Raw genomic sequence first — 25,648 nt, forward strand, 5'->3', positions numbered from 1 at the left:
AGCCGGGACATTGAATAAATTTAAGTCAGAGACACTTTCTTAACCAATAAGGGATTACGGGCTTGCAGGGAGCGGGCAGAGAAGTGGACCTGAATTCATCATCCGATCAGCAATTTTATGATAAAATGGTGGTGCAGATTGGAGGGGCCGTATGGCCTATTCCTGCTCATATTTCGTACGTTCTTATGTTCTTATAAATGGGCGGTCCCTTATTCTAATTCGATGACTCCTAGTTTTACTTTCCCCTATGAGTGCAAATATGCTCTCTCCATCTAACGTGTCGAGCCCCCTCATTATCTTATTAGTTTCGATAAGATTACCTCTCATGCCTTTGAACTCCACTGCGGATGGTCCCAACCTACTTAACCTATCCTCATAAGTCAACTCTCCTCATCTCCGAAATCAACTGAGTGATCTTTCTCTGAACAGTTTCCATTGCAATTATGTCCTTCCTTAAATACGGAGAATAAACTGTACACAGTACTCCAGGTGCGGCCTCACTAATACCTGGTACAATTGTAGCAGGACTAATCTGGTTTATACTCTATCTCACTTGCAATAAACGCACATTCCATTCGCCCTCCTGATTAATTGCTGCACCTGCATACTAATTTTTGTGTTTCATGCACAAGGACACTCATCTGTCCCTGTATTGCATCACTTTGCTACGTTTCTCCATTTAAATTATAATTTGCTTTTCTATTATTTCTGTCAAAGTAGGTAACCTCTTAAATTGCAACTGCTAACTTGTTGCCCATTCACTTAGCCTAACTATATCGCTCTGCAGATTTTTTGTGTCCTCCTCAGAATTTGTTTTCCGACCCTATTTGTATCATCAGAAAACTTAGCTACATTACACTCGGTTCCTTCATCCAAGTCATTAATATAGATTGTAATTAGTTGAGGACCCAGTACCGATACCTGCGTCACTCCACTAGTCACTGTTTGCCAACTGGAAAATTACGCATTTATCGAGACGCTCTGTTTTCTCTTATATAGCAAAGCCTCTATCTTTGATTTACTCCCAACCCCATGAGCTGTTATCTTGTGCAGTAACCTCTTATGTGTCACCTTATCAAATGCCTTCTGGAAATCCAAATACACCACATACATTGGTTCCGCCTTATCCACTCGTTACATCCTCAAAAACTCCAGCAATTTGTTAAACATGATTTCCTTTTCATAAAACCATGATGATTCTGCTTGATTGAATGTCCCGCTACTGCTTCCTTAATAATGGACTCCAGCATTTTCGCAAAGGCAGATGTTAGGCTAACTGGTCTATAATTTCCAGTTTCATGCTTGCCTCAATTTTTAAATAGGGGCGTTACATTTGTGGTTTGCCAATTCGCCCCGAATCCAGGAAATTTTGAGAAATTATAACGAATACATCCACTATCTCTGCAGCCACTTCACTTAAGATCCTGGGATGAAAGCCATCAGGTCCAGGGGAGTTGTCCGCCTTTAATCCAATTATGTTACTAGCAGTACTTCCTTCTTGATAGTGATAGTCATCCCTGCCGACATTCGCTTGATTATCCACTCTTGGATTGTTTTTAGCATCACCTACTGAAAAGGCCAATACAAAATATTTGTTTAATGTCTCTGTCATTTCCCTGACCTCCAATATTAACCCCCAATCTCATCCTCCAGGGGACCAACATTCATATTAGCCAATCTTTTACTTTTTATGTATCTGTAGAAACTCTTACTATCTGTTGTTATATTTCGTTCGAGTTTACTTTCATAATCTATCTTCCCTCTTCAATCATGTTTTTAATAGTTCTCTGCTGCTCTAGTCTCCCACTCGTCTTCGCCACATTGTGTGCCTTTGATTTCAATTTCAATCCCTCCGTTATTTCCTTAGTTAGACACGGATGGTTATCTCTTCTCTTACAGTCTTTCCTACTCATTGGATACATTTTTGTTCCGAGTTATAAAATATCTGCTCTACAACCGTCCCACACTTTAGTCTATTTTCCGATCTACTTTAGCCAACCTTTGTTGTCCCCCTTATTTATGCTTCGGACATTGGTTGGAGAACCACATTTCTCTCCCTCCAACTGAGTTTGAAATTCAACCATATTATGGCCACTCATTCCTATACGATCTTTTACGACGAGATCATTTATTAATCCTGTCTCATTACACAGTACTAGATCTAAGATAGCCTGCTCCCTGGTTGGGGTAGCATGTACTATCGAAGTAAACTATCCCGGATAGACTCTATGAACGTCTCCTCAAGGCTACCCTGACCAATTAGGTGTTTCCAGTAAATATGAAGGTTAAATCACCTATGATTATTGCTGTTCCTTTTTTACAAGTCTCCATTATTTCTTGATTTATACTCTGTCCAACCATGTAGCTAAGGTTAGGGGGCCTACAGTCTATGCCCACCAGCGACTTTTTCCTGTTATTGTTCCTTTTACTCCACCCAAACTGATTCAAACTCTTGATCCTCTGAGCCGATATTGTTTCTCATTAATGCACTGATCCCAACTTTTATAAACAGTGTGACCCCACCTCTTAACATAACAACATAAGAATTAGGAACAGGAGTAGGCCATTTAGACCCTCGCACCTGCTCCGCCATTCAACAAGATCATTCCTGATCTGGCCATGGACTCAGCTCCACTTACTCGCCCGCTCCCCGTAACCCTTAATTCCCTTATTGGTTAAAAATCTATCTATCTGTGACTTGAATACATTAAATGAGCTAGCTTCAACTGCTTCATTGGGCAGAGAATTCCACACATTCACAAACCTCTGGGAGAAGACATTCCTTCTCAACTCGGTTTTAAATTGGCTCCCCGGTATTTTGAGGTTGTGCCTCCTAGTTCTAGTCTCTCCGACCAGAACAACCTCGCTGCCTCTATCTTGTCGACCCCTTTCATTATTTTAAATGTTTCTTTAAGATCACCCCTCATCTTTTTCCTTTATGTTTGTCCTTCCAAAATATCAAATACTCCTGAATATTTAGTTTCCTGTCCTGGTTACCTTGCAACCACGTCTCTGTAATGACTATCAGATCATACTCATTTGTATCTATTTGTGCCGTCAACTCATCTGTTTTGTTACGAATGTTACGTGCATTTAGAGAAAAAGCTTTAAAATTTATATTTTACCCTTTTTTCCTGCTTGTTTCTTCTGTCCTACAGGTCAATTCCTACATTTTTGCTTTTTAATTCAAACTCTACTCGCCTCCCTATTGAATTTATTCTCAGGTTCCCATCCCCATGCCAAACTAGTTTAAACCCTCCCCCACAGCACGAGCAACCGAAACCTCCAGCCCCCCCACCCCCCACCACGCGAGGTTATTGGTCCCGGATCTGTTGAGGTGCAACCCATTCGGTACACGTCCCAACTCCGCCAGAAGTGGACCCAATTTCTCAGGAAACTAAAGCACTCCCTCCTGCACCAGCTCTCCTGCCATGCATTCACGTGCTCTATCCTCCTATTGCTGTATTCACTCGTTCGTGGCACCTGGAGTATTCTTGAGATTACTACCTTTCAGGTCCTGCTTTTTATCTCTCTCGTAGCTCCATAAACTCTGCCTGCAAGACCTCATCTCTCTTTCTAGATATGTCATTGGGAACAGTATGGACAATGACCTCTGACTGATCACATTCCTCCATCAAAATGCTCTGCAGCCGCTCGGTGGCATCCTTGACCCTGGCTCCAGGGAGTCAACATATCATTCTGGTGTCACGGCTGCGGCTGCAGAAACGCCTGTCTACTCCCCTGACTATTGAATCTCCTACCATTATAGCTCTGCCATTCTCCTCCCTCCTCCCCTGTGCAGCTGAGCCACCTGCAGTGCCGTGGATTTGGATCTGGCTGCACTCCCCAGAGAGACTTTCTCCACACCGGTACTCAGAAGCTAATGTCTGTTGACGAGTGAGATGGACTCGGGAGCTCGTGCACTACCTGCCGAGTACTGCTATTCTGTCTGCTGGTCACCCACTCCCTCTCTACCTGCACACTCTTACGCTGATGGGTGACAACCTCTCGAAGGAAATTGAGTAAATAGTTGATGGTGAACAGTTTGCCGTGCTCTGGGAAAAGTGTCTCATTCCATGCTTCTGTGATGCTCCAATCCTCTCTCGATTATCTTGTGTTTTCACCTGTACACCTGAGTTCACGGATTTAATTTCCGGCCGTGCCAGCAGGGATTTTCTCACCTTTAATGTGCTGGTTCTCTTTTTCTCTCTCTATGATTCATTCTATTTCTCTCTGAATCTGACTTTTTTTCCACGTGTCAGTCTCGCTGTATATCTATTTCAGTTGCAGTTAATTTCTGTGAGCTTTTCTCATTGGGGATCTGTTTATCCGCCCAAATATGACTTTCTCTCTGTCACTCTCCATCGCTACCCACATCAGTTTACTCCATAACTTATGAGTTTTCCCTTTATGCGCTGGTTCATAGAAACATAGAACATAGAAACATAGAAAATAGGTGCAGGAGTAGGCCATTCGGCCCTTCTAGCCTGCCCCGCCATTCAATGAGTTCATGGCTGAACATTCAACTTCTGTACCCCATTCCTGCTTTCTCGCCATACCCCTTGATCCCCCGAGTAGTAAGGACCTCATCTAACTCCTTTTTGAATATATTTAGTGAATTGGCCTCAACAACTTTCTGTGGTAGAGAATTCCACAGGTTCATCACTCTCTGGGTGAAGAAGTTCCTGCGCATCTCGGTCCTAAATGGATTACCCCTTATCCTTAGACTGTGACCTCTGGTTCTGGACTTCCGCAACATTGGAAACATTCTTCCTGCATCTAACCTGTCTAACCCCGTCAGAATTTTAATTGTTTCTATGAGGTCCCCTCTCATTCTTCTGAACTCCAGTAAATACAAGCCCAGTTGATCCAATCTTTCTGGATAGGTCAGTCCCGCCATCCCAGGAATCAGTCTGGTGAACCTTCGCTGCACTCCCTCAATAGCAAGAATGTCCTTCCTCAGGTTAGGAGACCAAAACTGTACACAATACTCCAGGTGTGGCCTCACCAATGCCCTGTACAACTGTAGCAACACCTCCCTGCCCCTATACTCAAATCCCCTTGCTATGAAGGCCAACATGCCATTTGCTTTCTTAACCGCCTGCTGCAGCTGCATGCCAACCTTCAATGACTGATGTACCATGACACCCAGGTCTCTTTGCACCTCACCTTTTCCTAATTTGTCGCCATTCAGATAATAGTCTGTCTGTCTGTTTTTACCACCAAAGTGGATAACCTCACATTTATCCACATTATACTTCATCTGCCATGCATTTCCCCACTCACTTAACCTATCCAAGTCGCTCTGCAGCCATACAGCATCCTCCTCGCAGCTCACACTGCCACCCAACTTAGTGTCATCCGCAAATTTGGAGATACTACATTTAATCCCCTCATCTAATTCATTAATGTACAGTGTAAACAGCTGGGGCCCCAGCACAGAACCTTGCGTTACCCCACTAGTCACTGCCTGCCATTCTGAAAAGTACCCATTTACTACTACTCTTTGCTTCCTGTCTGACAACCAGTTCTCAATCGATGTCAGTACACTACTCCCAATCACATGTGCTCTAACTTTGCACATCAATCTCTTGTGTGAGACCTAGTCGAATGCCTTCTGAAAGTCCAAATATACCACATCAACTGGTTATCCCTTGTCCACTCTACTGGAAAATCCTCAAAAAATTCCAGAAGATTTGTCAAGCATGATTTCCCTTTCACAAATCCATGCTGACTTGGACCTATCATGTCACCTCTTTCGAAATGCACTGCTATGATATCCTTAATAATTGATTCCATCATTTTACCCACTGCCGATGTCAGGCTGACCGGTCTATAATTCCCTGTTTTCTCTCTCCCTCCTTTTTTAAAAAGTGGAGTTACATTGGCTACCCTCCACTCTATAGGAACTGATCCAGAGTCAATGGAATGTTGGAAAATGACTGTCAACGCATCCACTATTTCCAAGGCCACCTCCTTAAGTACTCTGGGATGCAGTCCATCAGGCCCTGGGGATTTATCGGCCTTCAATCCCATCAATTTCCCCAACACAATTTACCGACTAATAAGGATTTCCCTCAGTTCCTCCTCCTTACTAGACCCCCCGACTCCTTTTATAACCGGAAGGTTGTTCGTGTCCTCTTTCGTGAATACCGAACCAAAATACTTGTTCAATTGGTCCGCCATTTCTTTGTTCCCCTTTATGACTTCCCCTGATTCTGACTGCAGGGGACCTATGTTTGTCTTTACTAACCTTTTTCTCTTTACATATATATAGAAACTTTTGCAATCCGTCTTAATATTCCCTGCAAGCTTCTTCTCATACTCCATTTTCCCTGCCTTAATCAAACCCTTTGTCCTCCTCTGCTGAGTTCTAAATTTCTCCCAGTCCCCAGGTTCGCTGCTATTTCTGGCCAATTTATATGCCACTTCCTTGGCTTTAATAATATCCCTGATTTCCCTTGATAGCCATGGTTGAGCCACCTTCCCTTTTTTATTTTTATGCCAAACAGGAATGTACAATTGTTGTAGTTCAACCATGCGGTCTCTAAATGTCTGCCATTGCCCATCCACAGTCAACCCCTTAAGTATCATTCGCCAATCCATCCCAGCCAATTCACGCCTCATACCTTCAAAGTTAGCCTTCTTTAAGTTCTCGACCATGGTCTCTGAATTAACTGCTTCATTCTCCATCCCAATGCAGAATTCCACCATATTATGGTCACTCTTCCCCAAGGGGCCTCGCACAACGAGATTGCTAATTAATCCTCTCTCATTACATAACACTCAGTATAAGATGGCCTCCCCCCTAGTTGGTTCCTCGACATTTGGTCTAAAAAACCATCCCTTATGCATTCCACGAAATCCTCCTCTGCCGTATTGCTTCCAGTTTGGTTAGCCCAATCTATGTGCATATTAAAGTTACCCATTATAACTGCTGCACCTTTATTGCACGCGCCCCTAATTTCATGTTTGATGCCCTCCCCAACATCACTACGACTGTTTGGAGGTCTGTACACAACTCCCACTAACGTTTTTTGACCTTTGGTGTTCTGCAGCTCTACCCATATAGATTCCATCTGAGCTTGCTGATACTGGGTGGTTGACGCGCATTTTAACATTATTCATTCAAAGATGTTCAGTGTTGACGGGAAGATTACATGTTCTGTGGGTTAAAGCACGGGGGTTTGTTGTCAAGTTACGGACGATCAGTTCAATGCGTTATTTGCCTAGTGCTGTGCTTTTGTGGTGCAGCTTTTCACCGCCCACAGTAAACACAAGGTATATATCCTCCCACGTTTGCATAGTATGCAGACGTGAAGTTTGCTCTGCGCTGAAAACTAAATTTTGAGTCTCCAAGCAATTTGCCGAATTTCCAAATCCTGCACTGCAGCGGGGTGCCCATGACCAGGATGGCCGAGATGTTAATGGGTTGGAATTAAAATCCAACTGATGTGTCTCTGTTCCTGGTAAATGTTCAACCAACTGGTTTGACAATTAGACTTAATGCTTGTTTGTTATGAAAGCGTGTAAGCGGTCCATAATCACTGCAAATAATATATTTTAATTAACCCTTCACGACAACGTTTCTTTATTTAGAATAGGTGTTCTGCCAATTGACTGAACACAGGAACAGGATTCGGCCATTTCGCCCCTCGTGCCTTTTCGCCTTTGTGTTCATTCTTGGCGGAGCTCTATCGTAACTCCATCCATCTGCATTGGCTCCACATCATTTTAACCAGTGTCTAGCAAAAACTATTAATCTAAAATTAACATTTTTAATTGAGATAGTATATCATGCTTTTTCTAGAAGATAAATCCATCACCCTTTGCGTGAAGAAGATTTTCCTAACTTCTCTGCCGAATGGCCTGCCTCTGATTTTAACATTATGTCCTCTTGTCGTAAACTCCCCCACGAACGGCAAAAAAAGCTTTATCTCTATCTAACTTATCAATTCGTTTTAAAATTTTAAAACCGTCAATCAAATCACCACTTAACCTTCTATATTCCAGGGAGTACAGGCATAGTTTATGTAATCTCTGCTCATAATTTAACCCGTCGCAACCTGGTAACATTCTGGTGATAAAGAACTGTACACATTCCAATCCAGCCTATCATTTCTGAGGGGCCGTGCCCAAAAACGGACTGGATAGAATGGATAGAAACGGCTTATTTCCCATAGCAGAGGGCTCAACCACCAGCGGGCATACATTTATAGTAATTGGAGAAGGTTTACAGGAGATGTGATGTGAAATTTCCACATGCAGTTAGTTGTGGTTGTCTAAAATGCACTGCAAACAGAGTGGTAGAGGCAGAAATCTTAAGCACATTAAAAAAGTATTTGGATGTGCACCTGATGTGCCGTAACGTGCAGGGTTATGGACCTAGAGCTGGAAAGTGGGATTAGGCTGAATAACCGTGGCACGGACAGGATGGGCCGAAATTGCCTCCTTCTGTGCTGTAAACTTCTATGAATCTATTATATTCTATAACTTAGAGTACTCCAGATATAGTCTAACTGCATCTCTGTTCATTTGAAGAAAAACTTCCCTTGCATTATAGTCCAACTCCTAGTTATAAATCCTAACATGCCATTAGTTGTTTCGAATATATTTGTAACTTGCTACTGCAGGTTAGCGGGATGGGCACATGGACTGCAAACCACTTTGGAAATCCTTCCCTCCGAGCTGTGCTCCATTTAATTAGGACTCGGATCTAAAATTTGTGATCTAAAATGGGTGACCACACAATTACCTGTTTGGAATCTATCTGCCACTGACTCGTCCATTCGTTTAATCTATCAATATATATTTATAAATATACGCTAACGACTGCCCTACTTACCATACCACCAATATTTGCATCATCGGCAAACTGGGATATCTGTCTTCCTGTTGTGCCTTCTTAATCTTTAAGAAATATGGAATGAAACAATTTTTTAAAAACTGGCGTTTTAAAACGTGCCATGCTTTGAAACTCTGGTTAGGGTCTGTGGGAAGAGGAAGGTGGGAGTAAGATTTCAGGTCGATGACCATGTGATCCTACATCATGCAGTGTGCGCTGTTTTCAAACAGTAAATGCACGAGCTTGCATTCCTGTAGCATCTTTCACGAACATAGAATGACCCAATTGCCCGCCGTTGCTCTGTTTGAGTTCCGACAGGACCCCCAGCCTCCAGACATCATTACAGCCTTGGTCCAAATATGGCCAAAAGTGATTAATTCTAAAACGAGGCGAGAGTTATTCTCCTTGACATCAAAACAGTATTTGGTCCAATGTTTCATCAAGCAGGCTTCTAACGTTGAAATGATTGCGGGGTTAATTGCCACTGCTGGAGACATACCTAGCCTAAAAGAAGATGGTTGTGGTTCGACGGCAATCATCTCAGCCCAGGATATCGCTGCAGGAGTTAATCATCACCTGCTTCATCAATGACCTGCCCTTCATCATAAGATCAGAAGTGGGCATGATCGTTGAAGATTGATTTTTCCAACTCGAGTATCAACTCTGCAGATAATTAACCAGGAAATATATCGCCTTTCCATTATCGTGCGGCGAAAATCTTGGAACTCCTTCGACAACAGTACCATGGTAGTACCATCACCTCAGTGACTGAGCCACAGAGCCAGAGAAATTTACAGCACAGAAGGAAACCATTCAGCCCATCGCGTCCTTGCTGGTGGACTGTGTAGTATGCTGCCAAATCTAATTTCTAGCTCTTGGACCGTAGCCATCAAGTGCCTATGCAAGTACTGCAGTGGTATACGAAGTTTGTTCATCACTATCTTCTCAAACGCAATTAGGGTTGGGCAATACATGTCAGCCTTGCTAGCTACGCCCACATGCACTGAATTAATATTTTTATTAAAACGTGCTTTACAAAAAATAAAGTACTTCTTGAAGTGTAGTCACGGGAGCCAATTACCACACAGCAAGATCCCATCGGTGGTGGGATACAGATATGTGCAGGAAACAAAAGAGCATTCCACACCTCATAGAATCATAGAATCGGAGAAGTTTGCGTCAGGGAAGGAGAGCATTCGGCCCATCCTATTTCCGCCAATCAAAAGAGCTATCAAGCCTAATCGCACTTCCCAGCTTTTGATCTGTAGCGTTGCAGATTAGGGCGATTCAATCCATATACAAGTTTCAAATAAATGACGCTGGTCATTTGCCCGTTCCATTATCCCACTTTATGTCTTTGCATATGCGTCTGTTTTTATACAACCGAATTGAAATGATGTGGGATTCGGTAGCAAAACGACGCCAGTCACACAGTTCATCAGGGCGCGGTGGCCAAGTGGTAAGGCGTCGGTCTCGTAAACCGAAGATCATGGGTTCGACCCCCATCTGTGCCTATCGATATTTTATCACTTTGAATGTCATATTTTGAAGCTTTTTCCTTTTTCACTATCAAAACACTTCATAATTTTGAACTAGCGCCATATATCGCCTCTTAACATTTTCTATTCTAAGGAGAAAAATCCCAGCTTCTCCAGTCTCTTGGTATAAATGAGGTCCCCAACTCTGGCAGTATTCTAGTAATCTATTCTGCACCCTCTCCAAGGGCTTGACTTCTTCCCTGAAGCGTGTTCCCCACGCAGCATTCCAGCTAAGACCTCATAAGTGTTTTATAATTGTTTGGCATAACTTCCTTGTTTTTATACTCTATTCGTCTATTAACAAAGGAAACGTCCCCATGTCTTCCACATCCTGCATTCTTTAAAATTGTACGTTTTAGAGCTGGTTAATACAATACAGGGAGCATTATGACCGGTTTCAGGATCATTGATCTCCAGAGGCAGTTGCTTAAATTGGGATTTAAATTGTAATGTATAAATCTGGCCCCGTTAAAATTGTATCATTAATTCACATTGCCTCTCGTCATCCTACCAAAATGTTTCACTACATAATTCTCTGCGTTAACTTACATCTGCTATGTGTCTGTTCATTTCACCAGTCGGTTATTTTCATTCTCCCTCTTTGTGCCACTTAGTATCTGCTTTGTGTCCCTTTGCTCTTCTTTGTAGCTTTCCCATTCACCAGGTACTGTGCTATTTTTCGCATTTGTGTTCGTTTTTACTCTTAGTTTAAAGTGGTCCGTTACCTATTTAGTCGTCCATGCCTGTTTTCTTTGGCCCCTCAGGGGGATAAATTGATTCTGTATGACTTTTAATTATTTTTAACACCTCCTGTCGTTTTACCCATTAACAGATTTTTCCCAGTGTATTCTGGACAGTCTCTCTCTCAGCCCCTTGAAGTCGGTCTTACAGAAATCGAGAATGTTAGTAGCTGTTTCACGTATCTCCCTGTGAAACGTTGCGTTGAAGTCGATCATGTTTTGATCGCTATTAAATACATTTTCACTTACCCTTAGGTTGTTGAATACATCCGGCTCGTTACCCATTACTAAACGTAAATTGGCATGCCCCTTGTTCGTTCTGGAATATATTGTTGTAGAACTAGCCCAGACACACTCAAGAAATTTACAATTTTTCTGACTGGTGCTAGTCCGATTATCGCAATATATATGAAAATTTAAATCCCATATTAAAACCACACTGTCCTGAATACACGCTTGTCTAATCTCGACATTTATATATTCTATTGCTTCACAGCTGCGACTAAGGGGTATAAAGACAACTTTCACTATTGTCTTAAATCCTTTCCTATCTCCTAATTCTACTCATAAAGTCTCCACGTCCGGCTTACTTGTAGTTAGATCCTCGCTTAGAACTGAATCATAGAATCATGGTTATTTACAGCAGGGAAGAAGGATATTTCGGTCCATTCGGTCAACGCCGGCCAACAAGGAGCTACCCAGAGGAGTCCCATGTTTCAGCCTTTGGTTCGTATCCCCGTTAGGTTTTGCATTTCAAGTGCATATCCAAGCGCGTTTTAAATGTGGTGAGGGTTTCTGCCTGTCCCATCCATTCAGGCAGTGAGTTCCAGACACCCAACATGCTCTGGGTGAAGACATTACCCGTTACTTCCCCTCTCAACTTGCTACCAATGACTTTAAATCTATCTCCCCTATTTGATGACAATTCTGCTCAGAAATATAGGTCCTTCCCATCCACACTCTCTCGGCCCCTCAGAATTTTGAACACATCAATAATGTTTCCCCTCAGCTCCCAATGTTCCAATGAAAACAAACCCAAGCCTATCGAATCATTACACATAGCTAAAATTCTCTAGTCCATGCAACATCATCGTAAATCTCTTTTGCACCCTCTCTCGTGCAATTACATCTTTCCTGTACTGATATGTACGCAGTACTCTAGCTGTGGTCCAAATAATGTTTTATATAGCTCAAGCATAACTTCACTGCTATTGTACAATATACCTCGGCTAATAAAGGTAAGTATGCCACATGCCTTCTCAACGAGCACGTTTTCTTTGCATCCGGAAACAGGGAGACAATGAGGAAATATTATAACAACAACAACAACTTTCATTTATGTAGCACCTTTAACATAGTTAGACGTCAGAGGGTGCTCCACAACAGCTTAAACAAAATTAAATAACGCTGACACCGAGCCACATAAAAGAGAAATTATGGTAGTTGGCCAAAACTTTGTCAAAGATGTAGGTTTTAAGGAGCATACATCTTGACATCTTTTTGAAAGACTGTAAGCCCAGAATATTAATCAGTTATTTCCTCTCGGTCTGAAAGTTGCGAGATGTTGGCTTTTGAAATGGACTCATAGGTGCCGAATTCATGATATCATATAGGATATTCAGTGCAAAAACAGGCTTTTCGGCCCAACCTGTCAATATCGACGTTGTGGTCCACTGGAGCATCCTCCCCTCTTCCCGCACCGAGCACTCTCAGCATAGCCCTCCATTCAGTTCTCTCTCATTTCTTTATCTAACGGCTCCTTACATGCATCTATAATATTTTATTCCACCTGTCTGGTGGTAGTAAGTTCGACATTCTTACCACTCTCTGGCTAAAGAAGATTCTTCTTAATTCCCAATGTGATTTGTTGTTGATTTTTCTTATAATGATGGTCTCTAGTAATACTCTTCCCCACAAGTGAAAACACTCTGTATCTACTCTGTCAAAACCTTTCAGGATATTGAAGCGCTCTATTAGGTCACCCCTCAGATTTCTCGTTTCACTACAAAATAAATTGAGCCTGTCGATTCTTTTCTGATAGTATACGATCTTCTCCGCACCGTATCCAGAGCCTCGCTATCTTCTTTTTAATATGGCGACCAGCATTGTGCACAGTACGCCTAATGTGGTCTAACTGTAGAGAGTTCTGCATTTGGTCGGTTTTGAAACCGGCGTGTCCAGCTGCCTGGTCTATTTAAAAGGGGCCCGCACCTCATTTTTTGAGGAGACATTTCACAGCCATCCTGTAGTAACTAAAGTCCGTTTGCTTACAGAAGCTGATAGTACATTTTCAACATTGTCTACCTGGGTGCACGGGCAGGACACGTCGTGGAGGGGACATTTTGCAGCGTAGTTCTGTACGGATGCAAAAAGAAATGGAATAGCCGAGTTCTGCTCGATGGCAGAGGAGAGGTTAAGGCAATGGACTGCTAATCGATTATACTCATCTACTTTGTTAAGCGTTTGTTGCTGATAAACCTTCCATGCATTTGACTGAATATTACATAAATTAGGCTTTGAATTCTAATTCTCATCAAAACTGTCATTTCCTGATAACATACCTTATCCATTAAGCTGCGCGCTCAATGACTAAGTCACGGTGATTTCTTATATTTTCTTGATATGCCAACTGTATTTACTGACTGGATGAATTGTATTAACTCCACGTGATCGGCTCGGCTCATACTTGGGGCGAATTGCGAGTGGTGCGAGCAAATTCTGCAACTGTGTCATTACTGTTCTTTAAGGAATGGGAAATGACCCCTACAGGTCCTGCAATGCAAGTGGGCACAGTTCCATTCAAATCCCATGATGCTTAATCCCCTCTTTGCGGGACTGGAAAACAATTTTCAAGAAGGAGGCTCATGGTCTGCTCAGCAGAAAGTCAATGTACTGCATGTTATTTCTGACAGCTTTCCAACTGGATACAGGCGTCCAACTGCCGTGCGAGAATTGATGACTATTCCAAGTCAAAAATATTGGAATGTGTTTACAAAACTAATCTTAGGTATGTGACCTGTATTATCAAATAAGAATTTGCAGCATGAATAGCTCTTTATTGTCGTCTGTCTCGGCCTTCTCATAATGTACACTCTACCTTTAGACAACTATAATCGGTGCTGGTTTATTTCACTGCGAGCGCGAAGGGACATATCTGTGAACATATTTGCCCCAAATTTACACTATTCCTTTCCTATTGTGCACATCTTTCTTTAGCCATTTCTGCCCTTGTTGCAGGTTAGATCAGCCCAGGCCGTCCATTGACGACTGAGAACTTAATCAGCGAAAAGTAGAGAAATTCAAGAGGCAGAGACAGGGAGAGACAGAAAGATGCATGCGAATCCAATGTCAGAAAAAGTCATTGCATCTTGAGGGGAAATTCATTTGCTCTCTTGAAATGTTGTAAAAGCGTAAAACATAATTGGGCGACGGTTTAAACGTGCTTCGCTCCCTGGCGATCTCTCAGGCTCTGAGCTAGGGAAATGCAGTCCGCAACTGGAGCTCTTATTTATTCGAGCAATGAATGGAGCTTTACACATTGTAGTGGCGAGAAGGTAAACCTGAGTGGATTTCAGGGCCAAAACATTAAACCTTCTGGCTATCGCAGACAGTTGCGGTTTGCTGCAAACAATTTATTTCCAGCCTCAGAACCAGCCAACCCTGTCCTGCAGGGCTATGGGAAAAGGAGAGGGGAGTGGGACCAGCTGAGAGCTGGCACGCTGTCTATGGGACGAATGGCCTCCTGCTGTGCGGTAACCATTCCATTAAATTACAATTGGACTTTGATGGAACTCGAATCGACAAATTTGAATGTTTCTATTGAACAGAATCAGCGAGAAATCCAATGCACGAGCATTGCAACACTGAGCACGACATTTTCAGCGAAATGTTCAGGAAAATCCTTGTTTCTATTGGATGTGGTGCAGGAATTATGTGGACATATCCAATGCCTTTATATATCTTCCCTTTGAAATCGAGTGTGTTTCCGGTACATTATTCTTTACATCAAAGTTATTGATTAAATATCAAAACGCCTCCACTCCATCCCATATGTAATTTCAACTCTCATCCTCCGTTACAATATTGTGTGCAAAAGCAAACTAAGTGCTAGAATAAAACAGTGAAACGTAGATTATGTTGGGGGATACATCAAATGTACTTTCGATTCCTGTAGAAATGTCACAAGCAAAACCATTTGCGCTTCTCGGTAAAGCTCGAACTCACAACCTCGGCTTTTTCTGGGTTTGAATTACCATATAGGTATTGTGCCCGATCCGATTCCACCGCTATAAGTGCATGCAGATGCGGTGTGGTGTTGATGCTCCCATTATGCAGCTGCCTGTTCCACCTGTCTTATAAATCCTCGCCTAAAAATCTATTGAGGCTGGGGTCAATTGAAATTTTGAAGTTTCACATTGATCGGTTTTTGTTTGGCAAGGATACGAAAATTTATGGAATCATCGCAGGCAAATGGAATTAAGAATTAGTCAGATAAAAGTGACCGAAACAGAAACAGCTGCAAACAAACGTTGCATTTTATTCATATTTAACAGCAACAATATCCGGTCCGTGCGCAACTAATTTGTGGTGAGAGAAAAACTCCCTAAGCTTCCAAAACTCCCGTGGCTTTTCTGTGGCTCTCTTTCCTCTCCTCCCTTCCTCCTGCACGCTGCCAGTTTTTAAACCTTGTTTGAATGTTGCTCTGGGCGAGGGCATTCTGCAGTCTCAAAACCATCTCTGCCGTTTCATTGCTTGATTTCTATGTTTATTATTTATGAAACTCCTTGAGTTACAAGGGTAGCGCATGCGTCAATACATTAAAAAGCGGTTTATTGGAAACACGTTGAGATCATAGTTTGGTTTTGGACAAAATTGAACCTATATAACTCAAGATGGACAGTTATATTGACAATAAACTATATCTTGTTATAAATGTTGGATCACTAGTTCCGTAGTGTCAGATGAGGAATTGTTTGATCCGCTCAATTATTACATGTGAGGTACAGGCACGGGTTTTCATTTAGAAATAGCCCACAGATTGGCACTGAGATAACCGTAGTGAGAGAGACAGACAGCACCGTGGTACATGGCGGAATATACAAAACAGTTGGATAAATAGAAAACGGCCTCTGACTCTGAAAAGGACAAACATCACATGCAAAAGCTCGAACTCACAACCTCGGCATTTCCCGGGCGTACACTGTCATATAAGTACCGCGCGCTAACCGATTCCGCCACGGCCTATGCTATCAGAGAACCCATCATACAGCTGCCTGTTCCACCTATCTTACAAGCAAGAAGACAAGGAAGACAAGGAATCATCGAATCAGTCAACACAGACTAAAGCTGTTCATCCCGCCGTGTCTGTGCCGGCTCTCTGCAAGAAGCCTTCAGTTATTGAGACTCCATAGATTTTCGCCATAGACGTGTTTTATATTTATGAGTAATGTTTTGTTATTTGCAATGAATTGGATGTCCTTGGGTGAAATATATAAATATATTTGTGCATCTATATGTGAGTTGTAAATTAAATTGTGTGGAACCTTGATAATCAAATTGTTTGCGTTCATATCTGTTTTATTATAAATGTATTTGTTTTTATGTCTGTTTTTTTTCTGAATTTATCTCTAAGTATCGCTGTGCTACAATTGTATTTACGTTTATTTGCGAGGTGTTTAAAAGTAACATATATACAAAGGTACACACAGAAAATACATTTATAACAAATACAGATGCTCCACAATACTATTATATATAACTTTGTTACATTCAAATATATAAACACTAAAACAGATATACAAACTTTATTTATATCCCACAGAACAAATTGCAACTTGACACAAAGACACCAGAATATACTTAGTGCTATCACTGATCAAAGAACATTTTTCTCTCTACGGTGCTCAGTAAATTCTGCTGTGCCTGTGTTTCCTCTGCTTGTGCTCGGTGTAAGGGAAAGTTTGGGCGGGCCGTGGTATATCGTTTCCCAAGGCTGGGCTGAAATGTGCTGTCTGAGGCCACATTCAGTGCTATAGTTGATATATAATAATCATCTGGATTTTATGTATGAAGGCATAATAACAACATCTACAGATGTTTCATCCTGGTACACAAATCCACTGCCAAATTAGTTCAAATGCTCATCCGCCCCAGTAGTTAACCTTTGCGCGAGCTCTATTGATGTACAACCCGACAACCCAACCCGGTAACAGGTCCCTCCTGCGCCAGATCTGGTCCCAAAGCCCCACGATTCTGCAGCCCGACCTCGTGCACCGTTTATCCAGACACACGGTGTCATTTCTAAACGTAATAGCGCGAGCACTGGGAATAATCCATAGAATACCTTTGCGGTCCTGCTCATTAATTTTCTCAATTGAACTTGAAACTCTGACTGAAGGAACTCATCCCCTTGTTTCCTTCTGTCATTGGTTAGCTCATAGATCACGGCTGCGCCCCTTCACCTCTCAGAATGTTCTGCACCCACTCAGTGATGTTCTTTACCTGGCAGCAGGGAGGATGTACAGCACGCATTACTCACGTTTGCCGTTGCAGAAAGGTACTGACTTTTGAATCCCCAATGACGTCAACTTATATTACTTTTTACTTTCAAAAGCAAAGTACTGCGAATCCTGTAAATCTGAAATGAAATCGGAAAATGTTGGATATACTGAGCCAGTCAGGCAGCATCTCTGGAAAGATTTCTGATGATGGAGTTGTAATTAAATTTGATTGACGTGAAGCGTCAACAATGCAATCCAGATACGGTCTGATATTTTAATCCCAAAGCGCCAGTTTGTGGGTTTTGAAACCAATGCGGATACCACGCATTAATCTGGGAGCTAAATTGTTGTTGTTCTGGGAAAGTTGCAACACCACAGGACTGCAATAAAATATCCAAGTCTTTAAGAGTAACATATGTTTTACAATTAATAAAATGAGCCAGTTCTAAAAGACATTCAATCTTCAAACGGTTAACTTCCGCCGTTTAATTTCCGCAATGTCTGCCGGGGAAAAACACAGGATTTGGCTGTTTTTTTTATTACAGTTCAGTGCTGATGCGACTAGTTTACTTTGAACATTCTCCTTTTAAACATTCTAACAGAGGCAGCCTGACTAGTTCACGAGTTCTCGGCATCAACGTTTACTCACCCCTGTGACCGCCACCTAGTGGTTAGGATGCAGCGCTCTATCCTCGTCAGCACAGGTTTGATGCCCGTTCTGGGATTTAAACAATTAAAATAAAGCTTATTAAATTAATTTCATAACACGCTGTGAATGAGTAAAAATTATTGCAATCACCATGGACAACTTGGTACATTCTGTTTCAAACTGAGGGAAATACATAGCAACAGAGAGCCTGCCAAAATTGAATCAGATTTTGTGCTATGCGTGTGATGAAATTTCAGCATTTCTCATTTCACAGAGTGTATTTTAAGACTCTGCTTATTAAATGCTCAGTGTTTATTACAGCAAGATTCTGGTGCAACTGTGATTGGATATTTACTGACTGCACCCGCTCATTTGCAATGGAATTCTTCCAATCACACAGCCTTCGTTCAATCGAAAAAAATCTAGATAATGAATCAATTAATTAATTATTTCAAGCAAATCAAATTCAATCTTTTTAAAATAAAATTTAAATGTATTTATTTTTTTAATTGTTAAATATATATATATATATATTTGTAAATTGGCTTTTTGTCTGGGTTGGTTTTCCGACCCTCAGTCCTTCCTGCCTGTCTATCACCTCAGGTTTCAATGATCGTTTCAGCCCCGCGTGTTCCTGACCCCCACGCTCACTCACGCACTGCACAATTGCAATCAGGGATGATAGAAATCTCACTTTATTCTTTTAAAAGGGAACTGCTGTCAGTCAAGGGTCATTCTGCATCTGTGTAAAAGGGATGTGCTTGTAGTCGCGGATCATTCTGTGTCTGTTTAAAAGGGATGGTTGTCATTTCCTGTTCATAATCTGCCCCTCTAAAACGAATTTTCACATAATCCTGCATCGTCCTGTATAGTTTAAAAGGTGTGTGATTTGAACTACGATGGATGAATTGTTAAACTGTTGTGTTCCAAGTTACATGGGGTTTGCCTGCGCCAGTGCGCACCCAGATCGCACTGTATCTGTTCAGTTACTCGTAATATGCTCATCTTTTCCAAATCCAATCCTTGATATCGCAGTTGCCCCGAATTTGCTCCCAATAGACACAACAGCATTTTTTGCGCTGATGATAAAGGCTGCGTGACCTAATGGATAGAGCGTGTAACTTCGATTGCAATGGCGACATTAGCAGAGGATTGCAGATTTGAGTCCTACCGCGGTCAATTAGTTCGCTGCGTGAAATTTTATATGCTTTGTTGTGCTTCTGCGGAAAAACCAACCATCTCTTCCATTCACATAACTGAAATAAATCAAGGCTGCTTGCTTTGAGAATCGAAGGGCACGTTTTCATCATTGTCGATCTGGTTGTGCAGGCAGAGCAAGCTGTGAAGTGGACTTTCTTGCTCGTTCTTTCTGCTTGCATACAAAAAGCAGGAGATTGAATGGCTGACGCTGTGGTGAATCGGAGACGAGGTGAAAGCGATGGACGGTTGATCCATTGTGCTCTGCACGTATGTGTTTGAATCCCATTCTCGTCGTTATTTTTTTACAGCTTTGACAACCCCCTGATGGTTTTGTTAACCACATCGCCAAATTCCCCTTTTACTGACAAGGCTGCTGCACTTTGCTCATGTCATGTCTCAAATTAATAATATTTTCGTCAAAGGGATAACATTTGTCGGACTGTGGAGAGGGGGTCGAATTGGAAAGGTCTCTGAGTGACAGCGTAAGCACGATGGGTCGAATATCTTTTCTCACTACCGTAAGAATCTGAGAGCTACGCTCTCCGCTATTCGCGGCTCGTTGGGCTAGGGGTATGATTCTTGTTTTGGGATGGTCACATTTGAATTGCGAGAGGTCCAGGTTCCCAATCCCGGCCGAGCATCGCCATCTTTTACTCAAAGTTCCGCTTCTCACAGCCGCCCGACATGTGAGAAAACAGAAATATTTCACATTAAATGTTGGTATTACGGGGTTATGGGGAGCGGGCAGCGACGTGGACCTGAGTCCATGATCCGATCAGCAATTTTCGTATTAAATAGTCGTGCAGACTCGAGGGGCCGTATGGTCTATTGCTGCACATATTTCATATGTTCTTATGTGTTTATAAATGGGCGGTCCCTTATTCTAAGGCTATGTCCCCTAGTTTTCGTTTCCCCTATGAGTGCAAATATGCTCTCTGCATCCACCTTGTCAAGCGTCCTCATTATCTTATAAGTTTCGATAAGATTACCTCTCATTATTCTGAGCTCCAGTCTGGATAGCCCCAAACTACTTAACCTATCTTCATAAGTCAATCCCCCTCATCTCCGAAATCAACTGAGTGAACCTTCTCTGAACAGTCTCCAATTATATCCTTCCTTAAATACGGAGACTAAAACTGTACGCAGTACTCCAGGTGTGGCCACAGTAATACCCGGAACAATTGTAGCAGGTCTAATTTGCTTTTATAAACAATCTCACTTGCAATAAACGCACATTCCATTTGCCTTCCTGATCAATTGCTGTACCTGCATACTAATTTTTATGTTTCAAGCACAAAGACCCCAAGGTGTCCCTGTACTGCCGCACTTTGCAACTTTTCTCCATTTAAATTTAATTTGCTTTTCTATTCTTTCTGCCACAGTTGGTAACGTCACATTGTCACACATTATATTGGAACTGACAAACTTTTGCCCACTCACTTAGCATGTCTATATACCTTTGCAGTTTTTTTTTGTGCTGCTCAGAATTTGCTTTCCTAGCCATCTTTGTATCATCAGCAAACTTAGCTATTTTACACTCGGTCCTGTCATGCAAATCGTTAATATAGAGTGTAAATACTTGAGGTCCGAGCACAGATACCTGCGTGACCCCACTAGTCACAGTTTGCCAAATGGAAAATTACACATTTATCCCGATGCTCTGTTTTCTATTTTTGAGCAAAGCCTCTATCGATGCGAATATTTTACTCCCAACCCCGTGAGCTGTTATCATGTGCAGTAACCAATTATGTGGCACATTATCGAATGCCTTCTGGAAATCCAAATACACCATATCGACTGGTGTCCACTTATCCACTCCTTACATCCTCAAAAACTCCAGAAAATTTGTTAAACATGATTTCCTTTTCATGAATCCATGCTGATTCTGCTTGATTGAATCATGCTTTCCAAATGTCCCGCTACTGCTTCCTTAATAATGGACTCCAGCATTTTCGCAACGGCAGATGTAAGGGTAACTGATCTATAGTTTCCTGTTTTTAGCTTGTCTCGTTTTTAAGGGGCGTTACATTTGCCGTTTCCCAATTCGCTCTAACCGCATCCGAATCCAGGGAATTTTGAGAAATTATAACAACTGCATCCATTACCTCTGCAGCCACTTCTCTTAAGACCCTCGGATGAAAACCATCAGGTCCAGGGGACTTGTCTGCCTTTAATGCAATTATTTTACTAGCAATACTTCGTTCGTGATAGTGATAGTATTAAGTTCATCCCTGCCTATATCCGCTTGATTATCCACTATTGGGTTGTTTTTAGTGTCATCTACTGTAAAGACCAATACAACATATTTGTTCAACGTCTCTGCCTTTTCCCTGTTCTCCAATATTAATTCCCCAGTGTCATCCTCTAGGGGACCAACATTTAAATTAGCCATTCCTTTCATTTTTATGAATTTGTAGAAACTCTTACTATCTGTTTTTATATTTCCTACTGGTTTACTTTCATTATCTATCTTCCCTCTTTAATCATTTTTTTAATCATTCTCTGCTGCTTTAAAAAAATCCCCAATCCGCTGCTCTCGTCTCCCATTTGTCTTGGCCGCATTGTATACCTTTGATTTCAATTTGATACCCTCCATTATTTTGTTAGTTAGACACGGATGGTTATCCCTTCTCTTACAGCCTTTCCTTCTCATTGGGTAAATTTTTGTTCAGAGTAATAAAATATCTCCTTAAATGTCTGCACTGCTCATCAACCATCCCACACCTTAGGCTACTTTCACAGTCTACTTGATCCACCTCTGCCATCATACCTTTGTAGTGCCCGTCATTTAAGCTGAGGACACTGGTTGGAGAACCAAATTTCTCTCCCTCCAACTGAATTTGAAATTCAACCATATTGTGGTGACTCAATCCTATACGATCTTTTACTACGAGATCATTTATTAATCCTGTCTCATTACACAGTACTAGAGCTAAGATAGCCTTCTCCCGAGTTGGGGTAGCATGTACAGTGGAAGCAAACTATCCCGGATACACTCTATCAACGCCTCCTCAATTAGAGCCTGACCAATTAATTTTATCCAGTAAATATGAAGATTAAATGCCCCAATGATTATTGCCGTTCTTTTTTTACAAGCCTCCATTATTCCTTGATTTATACTCCGTCCAACTGTGTAGCTACAGGTAGGAGCCCAACAGCGGCTTTTTCCCGTTATTGTTTCTTATCTCCACCAAAACTGATTCAACCACTTGATCCTCTCGTTTCTCACCAACACTCATCCCATCTTTTATTAACAGTGTTACCCCACCTGCTTTTCCTTTTTGTCTGTCCTTCCGAAATGTCAAATACCTCTGAATATTTATTTCCAGTCCTGATCCACTTGCAACCACGTCTCTGTAATGTCTTTCAGATCATACTCATTTTTATCTCTTTGTTCCGTCACTCATCTGTTTTGTTACGAATGCTACGTGCATTTAGAAAAAATGCTTATAATTTGTATTTTACCCTTTTTTCCTGCTTGTTTCCTCTGTCCTACAAACTCACATTCTACCTTTTTGCTTTTTAATAACAACTCTACTCCCCACCCTATTGAATCTATTCTAAGGTTCCCATCCCCTTGCCAAACCAATTTAAACATTCCCCAACAGCACGAGCAACCACCGCCTCCTGCCGGCCCGCCACAATGCGAGGTTATTAGTCCCGGCTCTGTTGAGGGGCAACCCGTCCGACTTGTACAGGCCCCAACTCCGCGAAAATCAGTCCAAATATCTCAGGAAACAAAAGCCCATCCTGCTGCACCATCTTCCAGCCATGCATTCACGTGCTCTATCCTCCTATTACTCTACTCACTAGTTCGTGGCACCTGGAGTATTCTAGAGATTACTACCTTTCAGTTCGTGCTTTTTAGCCTCTAGCGTAGCTCCCCAAACTCAGCCAGGAGGACCTCAGCCCTCTTTCTACCAATGTCATTGGTATCAATATGGACAATGACCGCTGACTGATCACCCTTCTCCATCAGAATGCCCTGCAGCCGCTCGGTGACATCCTTGCCCCCAGGAAGGCAACATATTATTCTGGTGTCACGTCTGCGGTGGCAGAATCGCCTGTCTGCTCCCCTGATTATTGAAACACCTATTATTAAGCTATTCCTTTCTTCTCCCTCCTCCCCTGTGCAGGATTTGTATCTGGCTGCACTCGCCACGAGCACTATGTCCACACAGGTACACAGAAGATAATATCTGTTGGCGAGCGAGATGGACTCGGGGGCTCGTGCACTCCCTGCCTCGTCCTCCTATTCTGTCTGCTGATCACCCACTCCCTCTCTATCTGCACGCTCTTAGGTTGCGGGGTGACCACTTCTCGAAGGGAAGTGGGTAACTATTTGATGGCGAACAGTTTGCAGGGCTCTGGGGAAAGAGTCTCATTCCATGCTTCTGTGATGCTACAATCCTCTCTCTCAGTGAGCTTGTGTATTCACCTTTAATCGTCAGTTCATGGATTTAATTCCCGGCCGTGCCGGCAGGGATTTTCTCACATTTAGTGTGCTGGTTCTCTTTTTCTCGCTCTATCATTCATTCTATTTCTCTCTGACTCTAACTTTCTTTCCGTGTTTCAGTCTCGTTTTATGTCTACTTCAGTTGCAGTCAATTTATGTCCGCTTTTCTCATTGGGGATCTGTTTATCTGTCCAAATATGGGTTTTCTCTCTGTCACTCTCTCCATCGCTCCCCACATCAGTTTATTCCATACCTTATGAGTTATCCTTTAAGCGCTGGTTCAGTCTGAACTTGCTGATACTGATTGGTTGACGTGCATTTTAACATTATACATTCAAAGATGTTCAGTTTTGACGGGAACATTACATGTTCTGTGTGTTAAAGCAAGGGGCTTTCTTGTCGAGTTACGGACGGTCAGTTCAATGCGTTATTTGCCTAAGTGCTGTGCTTTTGCGGTTCAACTTTTCACCGACCACAGTTAAAAACAAGGCATAAAACCTCCACGTTTGCAGAGTATGCAGGTGTGTAGTTTGCTCTGCGCTGAAAACTAAATTTTGAGTCTGCAAGCGATCTGCCGAATTTCCAAGCACTGCATTGCAGCGTGCCCATGACCAGGATGGCCGAAATGTTAATGCGATGGAATTAAAATCCAACTGATGTGTCTCTGCTTCTGGGAGATGTTCAAACAACAGGTTTGACATTTAGACTTAATGCTTGTTTGTTATGAAAGCGTGGAAGCGGTCCATAATCTCTGCAAATAATATATTTTTAATTCACCCATCAAGACAACATTTCTTTATTTATAATAGGTGTTCTGCCAATTGACTGAACATAGGCACAGGATTAGGCCATTCCGCCCTTTGTGCCTATTCGCCATTCTGTTAATTCTTAGCTGAGCTCGATCTTAACTCCATCTATCTGCATTGGCTCCACATCATTTTAACCAGTGTCTAGCAAAAGCTAATAATCTAAAATTAACATTTTTAATTGAGCTAGTATATCCTGCCTTTTGTAGAAGCTAAATCCATCACCCTTTGCGTTAAAAATTGTTTCCTCACGTCTCTATCGAATGTACTGCCTCTGATTTTAACATTGTCGTAAACTCCCCCACGAACAGTGAAAAAGAGCTTTATCTCTATCTATCTTATTCATTCGTTTCAAAACCTTAAAAATCTCAATCAAACCACCACTTAACCTTTTATATTCCAGGGAGTACAGGCCTAGTTAATGTAATCTCTCCTCATAATTTAACCCGAGGCATCCTGGTAACATTCTGGTGACTATGAACTGTACACATTCCGTTCCCGCCCATCATTTCTAAGGGGCCGTGCCCATAAGAGGACTAGATATAATGTCTTTCTAGATATAGCAGAGGGCTCAACAAACAGCGGGCACATATTTATAGTAATTGGAGAAGGTTCACAGGAAATATGATGGCAAATTTCCTCAGGCAGATAAATATGGTTGTCGAAAACGAACTGCCTGAAAGAGTGGTAGAGGCAGAAACATTTCGCACATTAAAACAAGTATTTGAATGTGCATCTGAAGGGCCGTAACGTGCAGGGTTATGGACCTAGAGCTCGAAAGTGGGACAAGCCTGGAAAACGCTGGCGCGGACAGGATGGGCCGAAATTGCCTCCTTCCGTGCTGTAAACTTCTATGAATCTATTATATTCTATAACTTAGTTTACTCCAGATATAATCTAACTACATCTCTGTA

At 42.1% G+C, this 25,648-nt stretch overlaps 1 non-coding gene and 1 pseudogene across 1 annotated transcript; one reads left to right on the plus strand and one right to left on the minus strand.

The window, feature by feature from the left end:
* The window catches only part of LOC139257140 (zinc finger protein 585A-like), a 1,288,295-nt pseudogene that overhangs the window by 107,888 nt on the left and 1,154,759 nt on the right, over nucleotides 1–25,648 (minus strand).
* On the plus strand, nucleotides 10,288–10,359 carry trnat-cgu (transfer RNA threonine (anticodon CGU)). The gene has a single exon. It is a non-coding gene; the product is annotated as a tRNA-Thr (tRNA).

The sequence above is a fragment of the Pristiophorus japonicus genome, unplaced genomic scaffold, assembly GCF_044704955.1.
Source record: "Pristiophorus japonicus isolate sPriJap1 unplaced genomic scaffold, sPriJap1.hap1 HAP1_SCAFFOLD_81, whole genome shotgun sequence".
Taxonomy (NCBI): domain Eukaryota; kingdom Metazoa; phylum Chordata; class Chondrichthyes; family Pristiophoridae; genus Pristiophorus; species Pristiophorus japonicus.